The following is a 25809-nucleotide window of genomic DNA, read 5'->3' as shown; positions in this document are numbered from 1 at the left end:
GGGATCTGTCTCCCAGGGCTACAGGGATCTGTCTCCCAGGGCTACAGGGATCTGTCTCCCAGGGCTACAGGGATCTGTCTCCCAGGGCTACAGGGATCTGTCCCTCAGGGCTACAGGGATCTGTCCCTCAGGGCTACAGGGATCTGTCCCTCAGGGCTACAGGGATCTGTCTCTCAGGGCTACAGGGATCTGTCCCTCAGGGCTACAGGGATCTGTCCCTCAGGGCAACAGGGATCTGTCCCTCAGGGCTACAGGGATCTGTCCCTCAGGGCTACAGGGATCTGTCCCTCAGGGCTACAGGGATCTGTCTCTCAGGAAAACGTGTCTGTGGATATTATCCACTACATTTAGAAACGTACAGTGCCTTCAGAAAGTATTCACACCCAGTGGTGGAAAACGTACCCAGTTGTCATACTTGTGTAAAAGTAAAGATACCTTAATAGAAAATTACTCAAGTGAAAGTCACCCAGTAAAATACTACTTGAGTAAAAGTCTAACAGTATTTGGTTTTAAATGTAATTAAGTATCAAAAGTATAAATTATTTCAATTCCTTATATTAAGCAAACCAGACGACATCATTTTCTTGTTTTTTTTAATTTACAGAAAGCCAGGAGCACTCCAACACTCAGACATCATTTATAAACAAAGCATTTGTGTTTAGAGAGTCCACCAGATCAGAGGCAGTAGGGATGACCAGGGATGTTCTCTGTTTAGAGAGTCCACCAGATCAGAGGCAGTAGGGATGACCAGGGATGTTCTCTGTTTAGAGAGTCCACCAGATCAGAGGCAGTAGGGATGACCAGGGATGTTCTCTGTTTAGAGAGTCCTCCAGATCAGAGGCAGTAAAGATGACCAGGGATGTTCTCTGTTTAGAGAGTCCACCAGATCAGAGGCAGTAGATGACCAGGGATGTTCTCTGTTTAGAGAGTCCACCAGATCAGAGGCAGTAGAAATGACCAGGGATGTTCTCTGTTTAGAGATTCCTCCAGATCAGAGGCAGTAGAGATGACCAGGGATGTTCTCTGTTTAGAGAGTCCACCAGATCAGAGGCAGTAGAGATGACCAGGGATGTTCTCTGTTTAGAGAGTCCACCAGATCAGAGGCAGTAGGGATGACCAGGGATGTTCTCTTGATAAATGTGTGAATTGGACCCTTGTCATGTCCTGCTAAGCATTCAAAATGTAACTAGTACTTTAGTTGTCAGGGAAAATGTATAGAGTAAAAACAACATTATTTACTTTAGGAATGTGGTGAAGTAAATGTTGTCAAAAATAGTAAAGTACAGATACAAAAAAAACAGACTTAAGTAGAACTTAAAAGTATTTTTTACTTACAGCAAGTCCTTTACACCACTGTTCACACCCCTTTACTTTTCCCACATGTTATTGTGTTACAGCCTGAATTCAATATGAATTACATTTTGTGTCACTGTGGAATTTAGTTTAGACATTTTTGGAAATTACAAAAAAAATTAAAGCTGAGATGTCTTGAGTCAATAAGTATTCAACCCCTTTGTTAAGGCAAACCTAAATAAGTTCAGGAGTAAAAATGTGCTTAACAAATCACATAATCAGTTGCATGGACTCATTCTGTGTTCAATAATAGTGTTTAACATCATTTTTGAATGACTACCCCATCTCTGTACCCCACACATACAATTATCTGTAAGGTCCCTCAATCAAGTAGTGGATTTCAAGCACAGATTCAACCACAAAGACCAGGGAAGGTTTTTCAATTAAATGGAATATCCCTTTGAGCATGGTGAAATTATTAATTACACTTTGCATGGTGAATCAATACACCCAGTCACTACAAAGATTCAGGCATCCTTCCTAACTCAGTTGCCGAAGAGGAAGGAAACCGCTCAGGGATTTCATCATGATGCCAATGGTGACTTTGAAATAGTTACAGAGTATAATGGTTGTGATATGAGAACTAAGGATGGATCAACAACATTATAGTTACTTCACAATACTAACTTAAATGACAGAGTGAAAAGGAAGCCTGTATTCCAAACATGCATCCTGTTTGCAACAAGGCACTTAAGTAATACTGCAAAAAAATTGGCCAAAAATGTAACTTTCTTTCCTGAATACAAAGTGTTAAGTTTAGGGCAAATCCAACACAACACATCACGGAGTACCACTCTTCATATTTTCAAGCATGGTGGTTGCTGCATCATGTTATGGGTGTGCTTGTCAGCGACAATGACAAGGTACTTTTTCAGGATAAAAAGAAACGGAATACAGCTATAAGCACAGGCAAACTCCCAGAGGAAAACCTAGTCTGCTTTCCAACAGACACTGGGAGACAAATTCACCTTTCAGCAGGACAATAACCTAAAACATAAGTCCAAATATACACTGGAGTTGCTTACCAAGAAGACATTGATTGTTCCTGAGTGGCATGGTTACCATTTTAACTTAAATCGGCTTGAAAATCTATGGCAAGACTTGAAAATGGCTGTCTATCAATGGTCAGTCAATTTGACAGTACATTTTTTTTAAATAATTAAAAAAATAATAAATGTGCAAATATTGTATCCAGGTGTGCAAAGCTCTTAGATTTACCCAGAAAGACTCACAGCTGTAATCACTGCCAAAGGTGCTTCTACAAAGTATTGACTCAGGGGTTTGAATACTTATGCAAATTAGATATTTCTAAGAGTTCATGTTCAATACATTTGCAAAAATGTCAAAACATGTTTTCACTTTTGTCATTATGGGGTATTGTGTGTATTTTAATTCAGGCTGTAACAAGAAAATGTGGAAGAAGTCAAGGGGCATGAACACTTTCTGAAGGCGCTGTATCATTTCTACATACCTACTATCTGCTTTTAGTTGTTTTAAACTGCTTCAAAACCATTTTTAAACGGACGTTTAAACGGGCCACCATTTGAGTATCACTGACCTAGGGCGGCGTAGTGGAGTATCACTGACCTAGGGCGTAGTAGTGGGAGTATCACTGACCTAGGGCGTAGTAGTGGGAGTATCACTGACCTAGGGCGTAGTAGTGGGAGTATCACTGACCTAGGGCGTAGTAGTGGGAGTATCACTGACCTAGGGCGTAGTAGTGGGAGTATCACTGACCTAGGGCGTAGTAGTGGGAGTATCACTGACCTAGGGCGTAGTAGTGGGAGTATCACTGACCTAGGGCGTAGTAGTGGGAGTATCACTGACCTAGGGCGTAGTAGTGGGAGTATCACTGACCTAGGGCGTAGTAGTGGGAGTATCACTGACCTAGGGCGTAGTAGTGGGAGTATCACTGACCTAGGGCGTAGTAGTGGGAGTATCACTGACCTAGGGCGTAGTAGTGGGAGTATCACTGACCTAGGGCGTAGTAGTGGGAGTATCACTGACCTAGGGCGTAGTAGTGGGAGTATCACTGACCTAGGGCGTAGTAGTGGGAGTATCACTGACCTAGGGCGTAGTAGTGGGAGTATCACTGACCTAGGGCGTAGTAGTGGGAGTATCACTGACCTAGGGCGTAGTAGTGGGAGTATCACTGACCTAGGGCGTAGTAGTGGGAGTATCACTGACCTAGGGCGTAGTAGTGGGAGTATCACTGACCTAGGGCGTAGTAGTGGGAGTATCACTGACCTAGGGCGGCGTAGTGGGAGTATCACTGACCTAGGGCGGCGTAGTGGGAGTATCACTGACCTAGGGCGTAGTAGTGGGAGTATCACTGACCTAGGGCGTAGTAGTGGGAGTATCACTGACCTAGGGCGTAGTAGTGGGAGTATCACTGACCTAGGGCGTAGTAGTGGGAGTATCACTGACCTAGGGCGTAGTAGTAGTGGAGTATCACTGACCTAGGGCGTAGTAGTGGGAGTATCACTGACCTAGGGCGTAGTAGTGGGAGTATCACTGACCTAGGGCGGCGTAGTGGGAGTATCACTGACCTAGGGTGGCGTAGTAGTGGGAGTATCACTGACCTAGGGCGTAGTAGTGGAGTATCACTGACCTAGGGCGTAGTAGTGGGAGTATCACTGACCTAGGGCGGCGTAGTGGGAGTATCACTGACCTAGGGTGGCGTAGTAGTGGGAGTATCACTGACCTAGGGCGTAGTAGTGGAGTATCACTGACCTAGGGCGTAGTAGTGGGAGTATCACTGACCTAGGGCGGCATAGTAGTAGTGGGAGTATCACTGACCTAGGGCATAGTAGTAGTGGGAGTATCACTGACCTAGGGCGTAGTAGTGGGAGTATCACTGACCTAGGGCGTAGTAGTGGAGTATTACTGACCTAGGGCGTAGTAGTGGGAGTATCACTGACCTAGGGCGTAGTAGTGGGAGTATCACTGACCTAGGGCGTAGTAGTGGGAGTATCACTGACCTAGGGCGTAGTAGTAGTGGAGTATCACTGACCTAGGGCGTAGTAGTGGGAGTATCACTGACCTAGGGCGTAGTAGTGGGAGTATCACTGACCTAGGGCGTAGTAGTGGGAGTATCACTGACCTAGGGCGGCGTAGTGGGAGTATCACTGACCTAGGGTGGCGTAGTAGTGGGAGTATCACTGACCTAGGGCGTAGTAGTGGAGTATCACTGACCTAGGGCGTAGTAGTGGGAGTATCACTGACCTAGGGCGGCGTAGTGGGAGTATCACTGACCTAGGGTGGCGTAGTAGTGGGAGTATCACTGACCTAGGGCGTAGTAGTGGAGTATCACTGACCTAGGGCGTAGTAGTGGGAGTATCACTGACCTAGGGCGGCATAGTAGTAGTGGGAGTATCACTGACCTAGGGCGTAGTAGTGGGAGTATCACTGACCTAGGGCGTAGTAGTGGGAGTATCACTGACCTAGGGCGTAGTAGTGGAGTATTACTGACCTAGGGCGTAGTAGTGGGAGTATCACTGACCTAGGGCGGCATAGTAGTAGTGGGAGTATCACTGACCTAGGGCGTAGTAGTGGGAGTATCACTGACCTAGGGCGTAGTAGTGGGAGTATCACTGACCTAGGGCGTAGTAGTGGGAGTATCACTGACCTAGGGCGTAGTAGTGGGAGTATCACTGACCTAGGGCGTAGTAGTAGTGGGAGTATCACTGACCTAGGGCGTAGTAGTAGTGGGAGTATCACTGACCTAGGGCGTAGTAGTAGTGGGAGTATCACTGACCTAGGGCGTAGTAGTAGTGGGAGTATCACTGACCTAGGGCGTAGTAGTAGTGGGAGTATCACTGACCTAGGGCGTAGTAGTAGTGGGAGTATCACTGACCTAGGGCGGCGTAGTAGTGGGAGTATCACTGACCTAGGGCGGCGTAGTAGTGGGAGTATCACTGACCTAGGGCGGCGTAGTAGTGGGAGTATCACTGACCTAGGGCGGCGTAGTAGTGGGAGTATCACTGACCTAGGGCGGCGTAGTAGTGGGAGTATCACTGACCTAGGGCGGCGTAGTAGTGGGAGTATCACTGACCTAGGGCGGCGTAGTAGTGGGAGTATCACTGACCTAGGGCGGCGTAGTAGTGGGAGTATCACTGACCTAGGGCGGCGTAGTAGTGGGAGTATCACTGACCTAGGGCGGCGTAGTAGTGGGAGTATCACTGACCTAGGGCGGCGTAGTAGTGGGAGTATCACTGACCTAGGGCGGCGTAGTAGTGGGAGTATCACTGACCTAGGGCGGCGTAGTAGTGGGAGTATCACTGACCTAGGGCGGCGTAGTAGTGGGAGTATCACTGACCTAGGGCGGCGTAGTAGTGGGAGTATCACTGACCTAGGGCGTAGTAGTGGGAGTATCACTGATCTAGGGCGTAATAGTGGGAGTATCACTGACCTAGGGCGGCGTAGTAGTGGGAGTATCACTGACCTAGGGCGTAGTAGTGGGAGTATCACTGACCTAGGGCGTAGTAGTAGTGGGAGTATCACTGACCTAGGGCGTAGTAGTAGTGGGAGTATCACTGACCTAGGGCGTAGTAGTAGTGGGAGTATCACTGACCTAGGGCGTAGTAGTAGTGGGAGTATCACTGACCTAGGGCGTAGTAGTAGTGGGAGTATCACTGACCTAGGGCGGCGTAGTAGTGGGAGTATCACTGACCTAGGGCGGCGTAGTAGTGGGAGTATCACTGACCTAGGGCGGCGTAGTAGTGGGAGTATCACTGACCTAGGGCGGCGTAGTAGTGGGAGTATCACTGACCTAGGGCGGCGTAGTAGTGGGAGTATCACTGACCTAGGGCGGCGTAGTAGTGGGAGTATCACTGACCTAGGGCGGCGTAGTAGTGGGAGTATCACTGACCTAGGGCGGCGTAGTAGTGGGAGTATCACTGACCTAGGGCGGCGTAGTAGTGGGAGTATCACTGACCTAGGGCGGCGTAGTAGTGGGAGTATCACTGACCTAGGGCGGCGTAGTAGTGGGAGTATCACTGACCTAGGGCGGCGTAGTAGTGGGAGTATCACTGACCTAGGGCGGCGTAGTAGTGGGAGTATCACTGACCTAGGGCGGCGTAGTAGTGGGAGTATCACTGACCTAGGGCGGCGTAGTAGTGGGAGTATCACTGGCCTAGGGCGGCGTAGTAGTGGGAGTATCACTGACCTAGGGCGTAGTAGTGGGAGTATCACTGACCTAGGGCGTAGTAGTGGGAGTATCACTGACCTAGGGCGTAGTAGTGGGAGTATCACTGACCTAGGGCGTAGTAGTGGGAGTATCACTGATCTAGGGCGTAATAGTGGGAGTATCACTGACCTAGGGCGGCGTAGTAGTGGGAGTATCACTGACCTAGGGCGGCGTAGTAGTGGGAGTATCACTGACCTAGGGCGGCGTAGTAGTGGGAGTATCACTGACCTAGGGCGGCGTAGTAGTGGGAGTATCACTGACCTAGGGCGGCGTAGTAGTGGGAGTATCACTGACCTAGGGCGGCGTAGTAGTGGGAGTATCACTGACCTAGGGCGGCGTAGTAGTGGGTGTATCACTGACCTAGGGCGGCGTAGTAGTAGTGGGAGTATCACTGACCTAGGGCGGCGTAGTAGTAGTGGGAGTATCACTGACCTAGGGCGGCGTAGTAGTAGTGGGAGTATCACTGACCTAGGGCGGCGTAGTAGTAGTGGGAGTATCACTGACCTAGGGCGGCGTAGTAGTAGTGGGAGTATCACTGACCTAGGGCGGCGTAGTGGGAGTATCACTGACCTAGGGCGGCGTAGTGGGAGTATCACTGACCTAGGGCGGCGTAGGTGTGGGAGTATCACTGACCTAGGGCGGCGTAGGTGTGGGAGTATCACTGACCTAGGGCGGCGTAGGTGTGGGAGTATCACTGACCTAGGGCGGCGTAGGTGTGGGAGTATCACTGACCTAGGGCGGCGTAGGTGTGGGAGTATCACTGACCTAGGGCGGCGTAGGTGTGGGAGTATCACTGACCTAGGGCGGCGTAGTAGTGGGAGTATCACTGGCCTAGGGCGTAGTAGTGGGAGTATCACTGACCTAGGGCGGCGTAGGTGTGGGAGTATCACTGACCTAGGGCGGCGTAGGTGTGGGAGTATCACTGACCTAGGGCGGCGTAGGTGTGGGAGTATCACTGGCCTAGGGCGTAGTAGTGGGAGTATCACTGACCTAGGGCGGCGTAGTAGTGGGAGTATCACTGACCTTGGGCGGCGTAGTGGGAGTATCACTGACCGAGGGCGGCGTTGTGGGAGTATCACTGACCGAGGGCGGCGTAGTGGGAGTATCACTGACCGAGGGCGGCGTAGTAGTGGGAGTATCACTGACCTTGGGCGGCGTAGTGGGAGTATCACTGACCGAGGGCGGCGTAGTGGGAGTATCACTGACCGAGGGCGGCGTCGTGGGAGTATCACTGACCTAGGGCGGCGTAGTAGTGGGAGTATCACTGACCTTGGGCGGCGTAGTGGGAGTATCACTGGCCGAGGGCGGCGTAGTGGGAGTATCACTGACCGAGGGCGGCGTAGTGGGAGTATCACTGACCTAGGGCGGCGTAGTAGTGGGAGTATCACTGACCTTGGGCGGCGTAGTAGTGGGAGTATCACTGACCTTGGGCGGCGTAGTAGGAGTATCACTGACCGAGGGCGGCGTAGTGGGAGTATCACTGACCGAGGGCGGCGTAGTGGGAGTATCACTGACCTAGGGCGGCGTAGTAGTGGGAGTATCACTGACCTTGGGCGGCGTAGTGGGAGTATCACTGACCTAGGGCGGCGTAGTAGTGGGAGTATCACTGACCTAGGGCGGCGTAGTGGGAGTATCACTGACCTAGGGCGGCGTAGTAGTGGGTGTATCACTGACCTAGGGCGGCGTAGTAGTGGGAGTATCACTGACCTAGGGCGTAGTAGTAGTGGGAGTATCACTGACCTAGGGCGGCGTAGTGGAGTATCACTGGCGTAGTAGTAGTGGGAGTATCACTGACCTAGGGCGGCGTAGTAGTAGTGGGAGTATCACTGACCTAGGGCGGCGTAGTAGTAGTGGGAGTATCACTGACCTAGGGCGGCGTAGTAGTAGTGGGAGTATCACTGACCTAGGGCGGCGTAGTGGAATATCACTGGCGTAGTAGTAGTGGGAGTATCACTGACCTAGGGCGGCGTAGTAGTAGTGGGAGTATCACTGACCTAGGGCGGCGTAGTAGTAGTGGGAGTATCACTGACCTAGGGCGGCGTAGTAGTAGTGGGAGTATCACTGACCTAGGGCGGCGTAGTAGTAGTGGGAGTATCACTGACCTAGGGCGGCGTAGTAGTAGTGGGAGTATCACTGACCTAGGGCGGCGTAGTGGGAGTATCACTGACCTAGGGTGGCGTAGTAGTGGGAGTATCACTGACCTAGGGCGTAGTAGTGGAGTATCACTGACCTAGGGCGTAGTAGTGGGAGTATCACTGACCTAGGGCGGCGTAGTGGGAGTATCACTGACCTAGGGTGGCGTAGTAGTGGGAGTATCACTGACCTAGGGCGTAGTAGTGGAGTATTACTGACCTAGGGCGTAGTAGTGGGAGTATCACTGACCTAGGGCGGCATAGTAGTAGTGGGAGTATCACTGACCTAGGGCGTAGTAGTGGGAGTATCACTGACCTAGGGCGTAGTAGTGGGAGTATCACTGACCTAGGGCGTAGTAGTGGGAGTATCACTGACCTAGGGCGTAGTAGTGGGAGTATCACTGACCTAGGGCGTAGTAGTAGTGGGAGTATCACTGACCTAGGGCGTAGTAGTGGGAGTATCACTGACCTAGGGCGTAGTAGTAGTGGGAGTATCACTGACCTAGGGCGTAGTAGTAGTGGGAGTATCACTGACCTAGGGCGTAGTAGTAGTGGGAGTATCACTGACCTAGGGCGGCGTAGTAGTGGGAGTATCACTGACCTAGGGCGGCGTAGTAGTGGGAGTATCACTGACCTAGGGCGGCGTAGTAGTGGGAGTATCACTGACCTAGGGCGGCGTAGTAGTGGGAGTATCACTGACCTAGGGCGGCGTAGGTGTGGGAGTATCACTGACCTAGGGCGGCGTAGTAGTGGGAGTATCACTGACCTAGGGCGGCGTAGTAGTGGGAGTATCACTGACCTAGGGCGGCGTAGTAGTGGGAGTATCACTGACCTAGGGCGGCGTAGTAGTGGGAGTATCACTGACCTAGGGCGGCGTAGTAGTGGGAGTATCACTGACCTAGGGCGGCGTAGTAGTGGGAGTATCACTGACCTAGGGCGGCGTAGTAGTGGGAGTATCACTGACCTAGGGCGGCGTAGTAGTGGGAGTATCACTGACCTAGGGCGGCGTAGTAGTGGGAGTATCACTGACCTAGGGCGGCGTAGTAGTGGGAGTATCACTGACCTAGGGCGGCGTAGTAGTGGGAGTATCACTGACCTAGGGCGGCGTAGTAGTGGGAGTATCACTGACCTAGGGCGGCGTAGTAGTGGGAGTATCACTGGCCTAGGGCGGCGTAGTAGTGGGAGTATCACTGGCCTAGGGCGGCGTAGGTAGTGGGAGTATCACTGACCTAGGGCGTAGTAGTGGGAGTATCACTGACCTAGGGCGTAGTAGTGGGAGTATCACTGACCTAGGGCGGCGTAGTAGTGGGAGTATCACTGACCTAGGGCGGCGTAGTAGTGGGAGTATCACTGACCTAGGGCGGCGTAGTAGTGGGAGTATCACTGACCTAGGGCGGCGTAGTAGTGGGTGTATCACTGACCTAGGGCGGCGTAGTAGTAGTGGGAGTATCACTGACCTAGGGCGGCGTAGTAGTAGTGGGAGTATCACTGACCTAGGGCGGTGTAGTAGTAGTGGGAGTATCACTGACCTAGGGCGGCGTAGTAGTAGTGGGAGTATCACTGACCTAGGGCGGCGTAGTAGTAGTGGGAGTATCACTGACCTAGGGCGGCGTAGTGGGAGTATCACTGACCTAGGGCGGCGTAGTGGGAGTATCACTGACCTAGGGCGGCGTAGGTGTGGGAGTATCACTGACCTAGGGCGGCGTAGGTGTGGGAGTATCACTGACCTAGGGCGGCGTAGTAGTGGGAGTATCACTGGCCTAGGGCGTAGTAGTGGGAGTATCACTGACCTAGGGCGGCGTAGGTGTGGGAGTATCACTGACCTAGGGCGGCGTAGGTGTGGGAGTATCACTGACCTAGGGCGGCGTAGGTGTGGGAGTATCACTGGCCTAGGGCGTAGTAGTGGGAGTATCACTGACCTAGGGCGTAGTAGTGGGAGTATCACTGACCTAGGGCGGCGTAGTAGTGGGAGTATCACTGACCTTGGGCGGCGTAGTGGGAGTATCACTGACCGAGGGCGGCGTTGTGGGAGTATCACTGACCGAGGGCGGCGTAGTGGGAGTATCACTGACCTAGGGCGGCGTAGTAGTGGGAGTATCACTGACCTTGGGCGGCGTAGTGGGAGTATCACTGACCGAGGGCGGCGTAGTGGGAGTATCACTGACCGAGGGCGGCGTCGTGGGAGTATCACTGACCTAGGGCGGCGTAGTAGTGGGAGTATCACTGACCTTGGGCGGCGTAGTGGGAGTATCACTGACCGAGGGCGGCGTAGTGGGAGTATCACTGACCGAGGGCGGCGTAGTGGGAGTATCACTGACCTAGGGCGGTGTAGTAGTGGGAGTATCACTGACCTTGGGCGGCGTAGTAGTGGGAGTATCACTGACCTTGGGCGGCGTAGTAGGAGTATCACTGACCGAGGGCGGCGTAGTGGGAGTATCACTGACCGAGGGCGGCGTAGTGGGAGTATCACTGACCTAGGGCGGCGTAGTAGTGGGAGTATCACTGACCTTGGGCGGCGTAGTGGGAGTATCACTGACCTAGGGCGGCGTAGTAGTGGGTGTATCACTGACCTAGGGCGGCGTAGTGGGAGTATCACTGACCTAGGGCGGCGTAGTAGTGGGTGTATCACTGACCTAGGGCGGCGTAGTAGTGGGAGTATCACTGACCTAGGGCGTAGTAGTAGTGGGAGTATCACTGACCTAGGGCGGCGTAGTGGAGTATCACTGGCGTAGTAGTAGTGGGAGTATCACTGACCTAGGGCGGCGTAGTAGTAGTGGGAGTATCACTGACCTAGGGCGGCGTAGTAGTAGTGGGAGTATCACTGACCTAGGGCGGCGTAGTAATAGTGGGAGTATCACTGACCTAGGGCGGCGTAGTGGAATATCACTGGCGTAGTAGTAGTGGGAGTATCACTGACCTAGGGCGGCGTAGTAGTAGTGGGAGTATCACTGACCTAGGGCGGCGTAGTAGTAGTGGGAGTATCACTGACCTAGGGCGGCGTAGTAGTAGTGGGAGTATCACTGACCTAGGGCGGCGTAGTAGTAGTGGGAGTATCACTGACCTAGGGCGGCGTAGTAGTAGTGGGAGTATCACTGACCTAGGGCGGCGTAGTAGTAGTGGGAGTATCACTGACCTAGGGCGGCGTAGTAGTAGTGGAGTATCACTGACCTAGGGCGGCGTAGTAGTAGTGGAGTATCACTGACCTAGGGCGGCGTAGTAGTAGGAGTATCACTGACCTAGGGCGTAGTAGTGGGAGTATCACTGACCTAGGGCGTAGTAGTGGGAGTATCACTGACCTAGGGCGGCGTAGTAGTGGGTGTATCACTGACCTAGGGCGTAGTAGTAGTGGGAGTATCACTGACCTAGGGCGTAGTAGTGGGAGTATCACTGACCTAGGGCGGCGTAGTAGTGGGTGTATCACTGACCTAGGGCGTAGTAGTGGGAGTATCACTGACCTAGGGCGGCGTAGTAGTGGGAGTATCACTGACCTAGGGCGTAGTAGTAGTGGAGTATCACTGACCTAGGGCGTAGTAGTAGTGGGAGTATCACTGACCTAGGGCGTAGTAGTAGTGGAGTATCACTGACCTAGGGCGTAGTAGTGGGAGTATCACTGACCTAGGGCGTAGTAGTAGTGGGAGTATCACTGACCTAGGGCGTAGTAGTAGTGGGAGTATCACTGACCTAGGGCGTAGTAGTGGGAGTATCACTGACCTAGGGCGTAGTAGTGGGAGTATCACTGACCTAGGGCGGCGTAGGGGAGTATCACTGACCTAGGGCGGCGTAGTAGTGGGTGTATCACTGACCTAGGGCGTAGTAGTAGTGGGAGTATCACTGACCTAGGGCGTAGTAGTAGTGGGAGTATCACTGACCTAGGGCGTAGTAGTAGTGGGAGTATCACTGACCTAGGGCGGCGTAGTAGTGGGAGTATCACTGACCTAGGGCGGCGTAGTAGTGGGAGTATCACTGACCTAGGGCGTAGTAGTAGTGGGAGTATCACTGACCTAGGGCGTAGTAGTAGTGGGAGTATCACTGGCGTAGTAGTGGAGTATCACTGGCGTAGTAGTGGAGTATCACTGACCTAGGGCGTAGTAGTAGTGGGAGTATCACTGACCTAGGGCGGCGTAGTAGTGGGAGTATCACTGACCTAGGGCGGCGTAGTGGAGTATCACTGACCTAGGGCGGCGTAGTGGAGTATCACTGGCGTAGTAGTGGAGTATCACTGACCTAGGGCGTAGTAGTAGTGGGAGTATCACTGACCTAGGGCGGCGTAGTAGTGGAGTATCACTGACCTAGGCGGCGTAGTAGTGGGAGTATCACTGACCTAGGGCGGCGTAGTAGTGGGAGTATCACTGACCTAGGGCGGCGTAGTGGGAGTATCACTGACCTAGGGTGGCGTAGTAGTGCGAGTATCACTGACCTAGGGCGTAGTAGTGGAGTATCACTGACCTAGGGCGTAGTAGTGGGAGTATCACTGACCTAGGGCGGCATAGTAGTAGTGGGAGTATCACTGACCTAGGGCGTAGTAGTGGGAGTATCACTGACCTAGGGCGTAGTAGTGGGAGTATCACTGACCTAGGGTGTAGTAGTGGAGTATTACTGACCTAGGGCGTAGTAGTGGGAGTATCACTGACCTAGGGCGGCATAGTAGTAGTGGGAGTATCACTGACCTAGGGCGTAGTAGTGGGAGTATCACTGACCTAGGGCGTAGTAGTGGGAGTATCACTGACCTAGGGCGTAGTAGTGGGAGTATCACTGACCTAGGGCGTAGTAGTGGGAGTATCACTGACCTAGGGCGTAGTAGTGGGAGTATCACTGACCTAGGGCGTAGTAGTGGGAGTATCACTGACCTAGGGCGTAGTAGTGGGAGTATCACTGACCTAGGGCGTAGTAGTAGTGGGAGTATCACTGACCTAGGGCGTAGTAGTAGTGGGAGTATCACTGACCTAGGGCGTAGTAGTAGTGGGAGTATCACTGACCTAGGGCGGCGTAGTAGTGGGAGTATCACTGACCTAGGGCGGCGTAGTAGTGGGAGTATCACTGACCTAGGGCGGCGTAGTAGTGGGAGTATCACTGACCTAGGGCGGCGTAGTAGTGGGAGTATCACTGACCTAGGGCGGCGTAGTAGTGGGAGTATCACTGACCTAGGGCGGCGTAGTAGTGGGAGTATCACTGACCTAGGGCGGCGTAGTAGTGGGAGTATCACTGACCTAGGGCGGCGTAGTAGTGGGAGTATCACTGACCTAGGGCGGCGTAGTAGTGGAGTATCACTGACCTAGGGCGGCGTAGTAGTGGGAGTATCACTGACCTAGGGCGGCGTAGTAGTGGGAGTATCACTGACCTAGGGCGGCGTAGTAGTGGGAGTATCACTGACCTAGGGCGGCGTAGTAGTGGGAGTATCACTGACCTAGGGCGGCGTAGTAGTGGGAGTATCACTGACCTAGGGCGGCGTAGTAGTAGTGGGAGTATCACTGACCTAGGGCGGCGTAGTAGTAGTGGGAGTATCACTGACCTAGGGCGGCGTAGTAGTAGTGGGAGTATCACTGACCTAGGGCGGCGTAGTAGTAGTGGGAGTATCACTGACCTAGGGCGGCGTAGTAGTAGTGGGAGTATCACTGACCTAGGGCGGCGTAGTAGTAGTGGGAGTATCACTGACCTAGGGCGGCGTAGTAGTAGTGGGAGTATCACTGACCTAGGGCGGCGTAGTAGTAGTGGGAGTATCACTGACCTAGGGCGGCGTAGTAGTAGTGGGAGTATCACTGACCTAGGGCGGCGTAGTAGTAGTGGGAGTATCACTGACCTAGGGCGGCGTAGTGGGAGTATCACTGACCTAGGGTGTAGTAGTGGGAGTATCACTGACCTAGGGCGGCGTAGGTGTGGGAGTATCACTGACCTAGGGCGGCGTAGGTGTGGGAGTATCACTGACCTAGGGCGGCGTAGTAGTGGGAGTATCACTGGCCTAGGGCGTAGTAGTGGGAGTATCACTGACCTAGGGCGGCGTAGGTGTGGGAGTATCACTGACCTAGGGCGGCGTAGGTGTGGGAGTATCACTGACCTAGGGCGGCGTAGGTGTGGGAGTATCACTGGCCTAGGGCGTAGTAGTGGGAGTATCACTGACCTAGGGCGTAGTAGTGGGAGTATCACTGACCTAGGGCGTAGTAGTGGGAGTATCACTGACCTAGGGCGTAGTAGTGGGAGTATCACTGATCTAGGGCGTAGTAGTGGGAGTATCACTGACCTAGGGCGGCGTAGTAGTGGGAGTATCACTGACCTAGGGCGGCGTAGTAGTGGGAGTATCACTGATCTAGGGCGGCGTAGTAGTGGGAGTATCACTGACCTAGGGCGGCGTAGTAGTGGAGTATCACTGACCTAGGGCGGCGTAGTAGTGGGAGTATCACTGACCTAGGGCGGCGTAGTGGGAGTATCACTGACCTAGGGCGGCGTAGGGGAGTATCACTGACCTAGGGCGGCGTAGTAGTGGGTGTATCACTGACCTAGGGCGTAGTAGTAGTGGGAGTATCACTGACCTAGGGCGTAGTAGTAGTGGGAGTATCACTGACCTAGGGCGTAGTAGTAGTGGGAGTATCACTGACCTAGGGCGGCGTAGTAGTGGGAGTATCACTGACCTAGGGCGGCGTAGTAGTGGGAGTATCACTGACCTAGGGCGTAGTAGTAGTGGGAGTATCACTGACCTAGGGCGTAGTAGTAGTGGGAGTATCACTGGCGTAGTAGTGGAGTATCACTGGCGTAGTAGTGGAGTATCACTGACCTAGGGCGTAGTAGTAGTGGGAGTATCACTGACCTAGGGCGGCGTAGTAGTGGTGGGAGTATCACTGACCTAGGGCGTAGTAGTGGGAGTATCACTGACCTAGGGCGTAGTAGTGGGAGTATCACTGACCTAGGGTGTAGTAGTGGAGTATTACTGACCTAGGGCGTAGTAGTGGGAGTATCACTGACCTAGGGCGGCATAGTAGTAGTGGGAGTATCACTGACCTAGGGCGTAGTAGTGGGAGTATCACTGACCTAGGGCGTAGTAGTGGGAGTATCACTGACCTAGGGCGTAGTAGTGGGAGTATCACTGACCTAGGGCGTAGTAGTGGGAGTATCACTGACCTAGGGCGTAGTAGTGGGAGTATCACTGACCTAGGGCGTAGTAGTGGGAGTATCACTGACCTAGGGCGTAGTAGTAGTGGGAGTATCACTGACCTAGGGCGTAGTAGTAGTGGGAGTATCACTGACCTAGGGCGTAGTAGTAGTGGGAGTATCACTGACCTAGGGCGTAGTAGTAGTGGGAGTATCACTGACCTAGGGCGTAGTAGTAGTGGGAGTATCACTGACCTAGGGCGGCGTAGTAGTGGGAGTATCACTGACCTAGGGCGGCGTAGTAGTGGGAGTATCACTGACCTAGGGCGGCGTAGTAGTGGGAGTATCACTGACCTAGGGCGGCGTAGTAGTGGGAGTATCACTGACCTAGGGCGGCGTAGTAGTGGGAGTATCACTGACCTAGGGCGGCGTAGTAGTGGGAGTATCACTGACCTAGGGCGGCGTAGTAGTGGGAGTATCACTGACCTAGGGCGGCGTAGTAGTGGGAGTATCACTGACCTAGGGCGGCGTAGTAGTGGGAGTATCACTGACCTAGGGCGGCGTAGTAGTGGGAGTATCACTGGCCTAGGGCGGCGTAGTAGTGGGAGTATCACTGGCCTAGGGCGGCGTAGTAGTGGGAGTATCACTGGCCTAGGGCGGCGTAGTAGTGGGAGTATCACTGACCTAGGGCGGCGTAGTAGTGGGAGTATCACTGACCTAGGGCGGCGTAGTAGTGGGAGTATCACTGACCTAGGGCGGCGTAGTAGTGGGAGTATCACTGACCTAGGGCGGCGTAGTAGTGGGAGTATCACTGACCTAGGGCGGCGTAGTAGTGGGTGTATCACTGACCTAGGGCGGCGTAGTAGTAGTGGGAGTATCACTGACCTAGGGCGGCGTAGTAGTAGTGGGAGTATCACTGACCTAGGGCGGCGTAGTAGTAGTGGGAGTATCACTGACCTAGGGCGGCGTAGTAGTAGTGGGAGTATCACTGACCTAGGGCGGCGTAGTAGTAGTGGGAGTATCACTGACCTAGGGCAGCGTAGTGGGAGTATCACTGACCTAGGGTGTAGTAGTGGGAGTATCACTGACCTAGGGCGGCGTAGGTGTGGGAGTATCACTGACCTAGGGCGGCGTAGGTGTGGGAGTATCACTGACCTAGGGCGGCGTAGTAGTGGGAGTATCACTGGCCTAGGGCGTAGTAGTGGGAGTATCACTGACCTAGGGCGGCGTAGGTGTGGGAGTATCACTGACCTAGGGCGGCGTAGGTGTGGGAGTATCACTGACCTAGGGCGGCGTAGGTGTGGGAGTATCACTGGCCTAGGGCGTAGTAGTGGGAGTATCACTGACCTAGGGCGTAGTAGTGGGAGTATCACTGACCTAGGGCGTAGTAGTGGGAGTATCACTGACCTAGGGCGTAGTAGTGGGAGTATCACTGATCTAGGGCGTAGTAGTGGGAGTATCACTGACCTAGGGCGGCGTAGTAGTGGGAGTATCACTGACCTAGGGCGGCGTAGTAGTGGGAGTATCACTGATCTAGGGCGGCGTAGTAGTGGAAGTATCACTGACCTAGGGCGGCGTAGTAGTGGAAGTATCACTGACCTAGGGCGGCGTAGTAGTGGGAGTATCACTGACCTAGGGCGGCGTAGTAGTGGGAGTATCACTGACCTAGGGCGGCGTAGTAGTAGTGGGAGTATCACTGACCTAGGGCGGCGTAGTAGTAGTGGGAGTATCACTGACCTAGGGCGGCGTAGTAGTAGTGGGAGTATCACTGACCTAGGGCGGCGTAGTAGTAGTGGGAGTATCACTGACCTAGGGCGGCGTAGTGGGAGTATCACTGACCTAGGGCGTAGTAGTGGGAGTATCACTGACCTAGGGCGGCGTAGGTGTGGGAGTATCACTGACCTAGGGCGGCGTAGGTGTGGGAGTATCACTGACCTAGGGCGGCGTAGTAGTGGGTGTATCACTGACCTAGGGCGTAGTAGTAGTGGGAGTATCACTGACCTAGGGCGGCGTAGTGGAGTATCACTGGCGTAGTAGTGGGAGTATCACTGACCTAGGGCGGCGTAGTAGTAGTGGGAGTATCACTGACCTAGGGCGGCGTAGTAGTAGTGGGTGTATCACTGACCTAGGGCGGCGTAGTAGTGGGTGTATCACTGACCTAGGGCGTAGTAGTAGTGGGAGTATCACTGACCTAGGGCGGCGTAGTAGTGGGAGTATCACTGACCTTGGCCGGCGTAGTGGGAGTATCACTGACCGAGGGCGGCGTTGTGGGAGTATCACTGACCGAGGGCGGCGTAGTGGGAGTATCACTGACCGAGGGCGGCGTAGTAGTGGGAGTATCACTGACCTTGGGCGGCGTAGTGGGAGTATCACTGACCGAGGGCGGCGTCGTGGGAGTATCACTGACCGAGGGCGGCGTCGTGGGAGTATCACTGACCGAGGGCGGCGTAGTGGGAGTATCACTGACCTAGGGCGGCGTAGTAGTGGGAGTATCACTGACCTTGGGCGGCGTAGTGGGAGTATCACTGACCTAGGGCGGCGTAGTAGTGGGTGTATCACTGACCTAGGGCGGCGTAGTGGGAGTATCACTGACCTAGGGCGGCGTAGTAGTGGGTGTATCACTGACCTAGGGCGGCGTAGTAGTGGGAGTATCACTGACCTAGGGCGTAGTAGTAGTGGGAGTATCACTGACCTAGGGCGGCGTAGTGGAGTATCACTGGCGTAGTAGTAGTGGGAGTATCACTGACCTAGGGCGGCGTAGTAGTAGTGGGAGTATCACTGACCTAGGGCGGCGTAGTAGTAGTGGGAGTATCACTGACCTAGGGCGGCGTAGTGGAATATCACTGGCGTAGTAGTAGTGGGAGTATCACTGACCTAGGGCGGCGTAGTAGTAGTGGGAGTATCACTGACCTAGGGCGGCGTAGTAGTAGTGGGAGTATCACTGACCTAGGGCGGCGTAGTAGTAGTGGGAGTATCACTGACCTAGGGCGGCGTAGTAGTAGTGGGAGTATCACTGACCTAGGGCGGCGTAGTAGTAGTGGGAGTATCACTGACCTAGGGCGGCGTAGTAGTAGTGGAGTATCACTGACCTAGGGCGGCGTAGTAGTAGTGGAGTATCACTGACCTAGGGCGGCGTAGTAGTAGGAGTATCACTGACCTAGGGCGTAGTAGTGGGAGTATCACTGACCTAGGGCGTAGTAGTGGGAGTATCACTGACCTAGGGCGGCGTAGTAGTGGGTGTATCACTGACCTAGGGCGTAGTAGTAGTGGGAGTATCACTGACCTAGGGCGTAGTAGTGGGAGTATCACTGACCTAGGGCGGCGTAGTAGTGGGTGTATCACTGACCTAGGGCGGCGTAGTAGTGGGTGTATCACTGACCTAGGGCGTAGTAGTAGTGGGAGTATCACTGACCTAGGGCGTAGTAGTAGTGGAGTATCACTGACCTAGGGCGTAGTAGTAGTGGGAGTATCACTGACCTAGGGCGTAGTAGTAGTGGAGTATCACTGACCTAGGGCGTAGTAGTGGGAGTATCACTGACCTAGGGCGTAGTAGTAGTGGGAGTATCACTGACCTAGGGCGTAGTAGTAGTGGGAGTATCACTGACCTAGGGCGTAGTAGTGGGAGTATCACTGACCTAGGGCGTAGTAGTGGGAGTATCACTGACCTAGGGCGTAGTAGTAGTGGGAGTATCACTGACCTAGGGCGGCGTAGTAGTGGGAGTATCACTGACCTAGGGCGTAGTAGTAGTGGGAGTATCACTGACCTAGGGCGTAGTAGTAGTGGAGTATCACTGACCTAGGGCGTAGTAGTAGTGGGAGTATCACTGACCTAGGGCGTAGTAGTAGTGGGAGTATCACTGACCTAGGGCGGCGTAGTAGTGGGAGTATCACTGACCTAGGGCGGCGTAGTAGTGGGAGTATCACTGACCTAGGGCGTAGTAGTAGTGGGAGTATCACTGACCTAGGGCGTAGTAGTAGTGGGAGTATCACTGGCGTAGTAGTGGAGTATCACTGGCGTAGTAGTGGAGTATCACTGACCTAGGGCGTAGTAGTAGTGGGAGTATCACTGACCTAGGGCGGCGTAGTAGTGGGAGTATCACTGACCTAGGGCGGCGTAGTGGAGTATCACTGACCTAGGGCGGCGTAGTGGAGTATCACTGGCGTAGTAGTGGAGTATCACTGACCTAGGGCGTAGTAGTAGTGGGAGTATCACTGACCTAGGGCGGCGTAGTAGTGGAGTATCACTGACCTAGGCGGCGTAGTAGTAGTGGAGTATCACTGACCTAGGGCGTAGTAGTAGTGGGAGTATCACTGACCTAGGGCGTAGTAGTAGTGGAGTATCACTGACCTAGGGCGTAGTAGTGGGAGTATCACTGACCTAGGGCGTAGTAGTAGTGGGAGTATCACTGACCTAGGGCGTAGTAGTAGTGGGAGTATCACTGACCTAGGGCGTAGTAGTGGGAGTATCACTGACCTAGGGCGTAGTAGTGGGAGTATCACTGACCTAGGGCGTAGTAGTAGTGGGAGTATCACTGACCTAGGGCGGCGTAGTAGTGGGAGTATCACTGACCTAGGGCGTAGTAGTAGTGGGAGTATCACTGACCTAGGGCGTAGTAGTAGTGGAGTATCACTGACCTAGGGCGTAGTAGTAGTGGGAGTATCACTGACCTAGGGCGTAGTAGTAGTGGGAGTATCACTGACCTAGGGCGGCGTAGTAGTGGGAGTATCACTGACCTAGGGCGGCGTAGTAGTGGGAGTATCACTGACCTAGGGCGTAGTAGTAGTGGGAGTATCACTGACCTAGGGCGTAGTAGTAGTGGAGTATCACTGACCTAGGGCGTAGTAGTGGGAGTATCACTGACCTAGGGCGTAGTAGTAGTGGGAGTATCACTGACCTAGGGCGTAGTAGTAGTGGGAGTATCACTGACCTAGGGCGTAGTAGTGGGAGTATCACTGACCTAGGGCGTAGTAGTGGGAGTATCACTGACCTAGGGCGTAGTAGTAGTGGGAGTATCACTGACCTAGGGCGTAGTAGTAGTGGGAGTATCACTGACCTAGGGCGTAGTAGTAGTGGGAGTATCACTGACCTAGGGCGTAGTAGTAGTGGAGTATCACTGACCTAGGGCGGCGTAGTAGTAGTGGGAGTATCACTGACCTAGGGCGTAGTAGTAGTGGGAGTATCACTGACCTAGGGCGTAGTAGTAGTGGGAGTATCACTGACCTAGGGCGTAGTAGTAGTGGGAGTATCACTGGCGTAGTAGTGGAGTATCACTGGCGTAGTAGTGGAGTATCACTGACCTAGGGCGTAGTAGTAGTGGGAGTATCACTGACCTAGGGCGGCGTAGTAGTGGGAGTATCACTGACCTAGGGCGGCGTAGTGGAGTATCACTGACCTAGGGCGGCGTAGTGGAGTATCACTGGCGTAGTAGTGGAGTATCACTGACCTAGGGCGTAGTAGTAGTGGGAGTATCACTGACCTAGGGCGGCGTAGTAGTGGAGTATCACTGACCTAGGCGGCGTAGTAGTGGGAGTATCACTGACCTAGGGCGGCGTAGTAGTGGGAGTATCACTGACCTAGGGCGGCGTAGTGGAGTATCACTGGCGTAGTAGTGGAGTATCACTGACCTAGGGCGTAGTAGTAGTGGGAGTATCACTGACCTAGGGCGTAGTAGTAGTGGGAGTATCACTGACCTAGGGCGTAGTAGTAGTGGAGTATCACTGACCTAGGGCGTAGTAGTGGGAGTATCACTGACCTAGGGCGGCGTAGGGGAGTATCACTGACCTAGGGCGTAGTAGTAGTGGGAGTATCACTGGCGTAGTAGTGGAGTATCACTGACCTAGGGCGTAGTAGTAGTGGAGTATCACTGACCTAGGGCGTAGTAGTGGGAGTATCACTGACCTAGGGCGTAGTAGTAGTGGGAGTATCACTGGCGTAGTAGTGGAGTATCACTGACCTAGGGCGTAGTAGTGGAGTATCACTGACCTAGGGCGTAGTAGTGGGAGTATCACTGACCTAGGGCGGCTTAGGGGAGTATCACTGGCCTAGGGCGTAGTAGTAGTGGGAGTATCACTGACCTAGGGCGTAGTAGTAGTGGAGTATCACTGACCTAGGGCGTAGTAGTGGAGTATCACTGACCTAGGGCGTAGTAGTGGAGTATCACTGACCTAGGGCGTAGTAGGGGAGTATCACTGGCCTAGGGCGTAGTAGGGGAGTATCACTGGCCTAGGGCGTAGTAGTAGTGGAGTATCACTGACCTAGGGCGTAGTAGTAGTGGAGTATCACTGACCTAGGGCGTAGTAATAGTGGGAGTATCACTGACCTAGGGCGTAGTAGTAGTGGAGTATCACTGACCTAGGGCGTAGTAGTAGTGGAGTATCACTGACCTAGGGCGTAGTAGTGGGAGTATCACTGACCTAGGGCGTAGTAGTAGTGGGAGTATCACTGGCGTAGTAGTGGAGTATCACTGACCTAGGGCGTAGTAGTAGTGGAGTATCACTGACCTAGGGCGTAGTAGTGGGAGTATCACTGACCTAGGGCGTAGTAGTAGTGGGAGTATCACTGACCTAGGGCGTAGTAGTGGGAGTATCACTGACCTAGGGCGGCGTAGTAGTGGGTGTATCACTGACCTAGGGCGTAGTAGTGGGAGTATCACTGACCTAGGGCGGCGTAGTAGTGGAAGTATCACTGACCTAGGGCGTAGTAGTAGTGGAGTATCACTGACCTAGGGCATAGTAGTAGTAGTGGGAGTATCACTGACCTAGGGCGTAGTAGTAGTGGAGTATCACTGACCTAGGGCGTAGTAGTGGGAGTATCACTGACCTAGGGCGTAGTAGTAGTGGGAGTATCACTGACCTAGGGCGTAGTAGTGGGAGTATCACTGACCTAGGGCGTAGAAGTGGGAGTATCACTGACCTAGGGCGGCGTAGGGGAGTATCACTGACCTAGGGCGGCGTAGTAGTGGGTGTATCACTGACCTAGGGCGTAGTAGTAGTGGGAGTATCACTGACCTAGGGCGTAGTAGTAGTGGAGTATCACTGACCTAGGGCGTAGTAGTAGTGGAGTATCACTGACCTAGGGCGTAGTAGTAGTGGAGTATCACTGACCTAGGGCGTAGTGGGAGTATCACTGACCTAGGGCGTAGTAGTAGTGGGAGTATCACTGACCTAGGGCGGCGTAGTAGTGGGAGTATCACTGACCTAGGGCGTAGTAGTAGTGGGAGTATCACTGGCGTAGTAGTGGAGTATCACTGGCGTAGTAGTGGAGTATCACTGACCTAGGGCGTAGTAGTAGTGGGAGTATCACTGACCTAGGGCGGCGTAGTAGTGGGAGTATCACTGACCTAGGGCGGCGTAGTAGTGGGAGTATCACTGACCTAGGGCGGCGTAGTAGTGGGAGTATCACTGACCTAGGGCGGCGTAGTGGAGTATCACTGACCTAGGGCGGCGTAGTGGAGTATCACTGGCGTAGTAGTGGAGTATCACTGACCTAGGGCGTAGTAGTAGTGGGAGTATCACTGACCTAGGGCGGCGTAGTAGTGGAGTATCACTGACCTAGGCGGCGTAGTAGTGGGAGTATCACTGACCTAGGGCGGCGTAGTAGTGGGAGTATCACTGACCTAGGGCGGCGTAGTGGAGTATCACTGGCGTAGTAGTGGAGTATCACTGACCTAGGGCGTAGTAGTAGTGGGAGTATCACTGACCTAGGGCGTAGTAGTAGTGGAGTATCACTGACCTAGGGCGTAGTAGTGGGAGTATCACTGACCTAGGGCGGCGTAGGGGAGTATCACTGACCTAGGGCGTAGTAGTAGTGGGAGTATCACTGGCGTAGTAGTGGAGTATCACTGACCTAGGGCGTAGTAGTAGTGGAGTATCACTGACCTAGGGCGTAGTAGTGGGAGTATCACTGACCTAGGGCGTAGTAGTAGTGGGAGTATCACTGGCGTAGTAGTGGAGTATCACTGACCTAGGGCGTAGTAATGGAGTATCACTGACCTAGGGCGTAGTAGTGGAGTATCACTGACCTAGGGCGTAGTAGTGGGAGTATCACTGACCTAGGGCGGCGTAGGGGAGTATCACTGGCCTAGGGCGTAGTAGTAGTGGGAGTATCACTGACCTAGGGCGTAGTAGTAGTGGAGTATCACTGACCTAGGGCGTAGTAGTGGAGTATCACTGACCTAGGGCGTAGTAGTGGAGTATCACTGACCTAGGGCGTAGTAGGGGAGTATCACTGGCCTAGGGCGTAGTAGTAGTGGGAGTATCACTGACCTAGGGCGTAGTAGTAGTGGAGTATCACTGACCTAGGGCGGCGTAGTAGGAGTATCACTGACCTAGGCGGCGTAGTAGTGGGAGTATCACTGACCTAGGGCGTAGTAATAGTGGGAGTATCACTGACCTAGGGCGTAGTAGTAGTGGAGTATCACTGACCTAGGGCGTAGTAGTGGGAGTATCACTGACCTAGGGCGTAGTAGTAGTGGGAGTATCACTGGCGTAGTAGTGGAGTATCAATGACCTAGGGCGTAGTAGTAGTGGAGTATCACTGACCTAGGGCGTAGTAGTGGGAGTATCACTGACCTAGGGCGTAGTAGTAGTGGGAGTATCACTGACCTAGGGCGTAGTAGTAGTGGAGTATCACTGACCTAGGGCGGCGTAGTAGGAGTATCACTGACCTAGGCGGCGTAGTAGTGGGAGTATCACTGACCTAGGGCGTAGTAATAGTGGGAGTATCACTGACCTAGGGCGTAGTAGTAGTGGAGTATCACTGACCTAGGGCGTAGTAGTAGTGGAGTATCACTGACCTAGGGCGTAGTAGTGGGAGTATCACTGACCTAGGGCGTAGTAGTAGTGGGAGTATCACTGGCGTAGTAGTGGAGTATCAATGACCTAGGGCGTAGTAGTAGTGGAGTATCACTGACCTAGGGCGTAGTAGTGGGAGTATCACTGACCTAGGGCGTAGTAGTAGTGGGAGTATCACTGGCGTAGTAGTGGAGTATCACTGACCTAGGGCGTAGTAGTGGAGTATCACTGACCTAGGGCGTAGTAGTGGAGTATCACTGACCTAGGGCGTAGTAGTGGGAGTATCACTGACCTAGGGCGGCGTAGGGGAGTATCACTGACCTAGGGCGTAGTAGTAGTGGGAGTATCACTGACCTAGGGCGTAGTAGTAGTGGAGTATCACTGACCTAGGGCGTAGTAGTGGAGTATCACTGACCTAGGGCGTAGTAGGGGAGTATCACTGGCCTAGGGCGTAGTAGTAGTGGGAGTATCACTGACCTAGGGCGTAGTAGTAGTGGAGTATCACTGACCTAGGGCGTAGTAGTAGTGGAGTATCACTGACCTAGGGCGGCGTAGTAGGAGTATCACTGACCTAGGCGGCGTAGTAGTGGGAGTATCACTGACCTAGGGCGTAGTAATAGTGGGAGTATCACTGACCTAGGGCGTAGTAGTAGTGGAGTATCACTGACCTAGGGCGTAGTAGTGGGAGTATCACTGACCTAGGGCGTAGTAGTAGTGGGAGTATCACTGGCGTAGTAGTGGAGTATCACTGACCTAGGGCGTAGTAGTAGTGGAGTATCACTGACCTAGGGCGTAGTAGTAGTGGGAGTATCACTGGCGTAGTAGTGGAGTATCACTGACCTAGGGCGTAGTAGTGGGAGTATCACTGACCTAGGGCGTAGTAGTGGGAGTATCACTGACCTAGGGCGTAGTAGTGGGAGTATCACTGACTTAGGGCGGCGTAGTAGTGGGTGTATCACTGACCTAGGGCGTAATAGTAGTGGGAGTATCACTGACCTAGGGCGTAGTAGTGGGAGTATCACTGACTTAGGGCGGCGTAGTAGTGGGTGTATCACTGACCTAGGGCGTAGTAGTAGTGGGAGTATCACTGACCTAGGGCGTAGTAGTAGTGGAGTATCACTGACCTAGGGCGGCGTAGTAGTGGAGTATCACTGACCTAGGCGGCGTAGTAGTGGGTGTATCACTGACCTAGGGCGGCGTATTAGTGGAGTATCACTGACCTAGGGCGGCGTAGTAGTGGGAGTATCACTGACCTAGGGCGGC

At 53.3% G+C, this 25809-nt stretch overlaps 2 protein-coding genes across 4 annotated transcripts in view; one reads left to right on the top strand and one right to left on the bottom strand.

Annotated features, from left to right (window-relative positions):
- Positions 1 to 25809, top strand: part of ubac2 (UBA domain containing 2) — a 55951-nt gene that overhangs the window by 9682 nt on the left and 20460 nt on the right. The window lies entirely within an intron of this gene.
- Positions 1 to 25809, bottom strand: part of gpr183b (G protein-coupled receptor 183b) — a 33195-nt gene that overhangs the window by 3421 nt on the left and 3965 nt on the right. The window lies entirely within an intron of this gene.

This window comes from Salvelinus alpinus, chromosome 10 (genome assembly GCF_045679555.1).
Source record: "Salvelinus alpinus chromosome 10, SLU_Salpinus.1, whole genome shotgun sequence".
NCBI classification, from domain to species: domain Eukaryota; kingdom Metazoa; phylum Chordata; class Actinopteri; order Salmoniformes; family Salmonidae; genus Salvelinus; species Salvelinus alpinus.
Note: the sequence above shows the minus strand (reverse complement) of the source record. Positions and strands in the feature narration are given on the sequence as shown.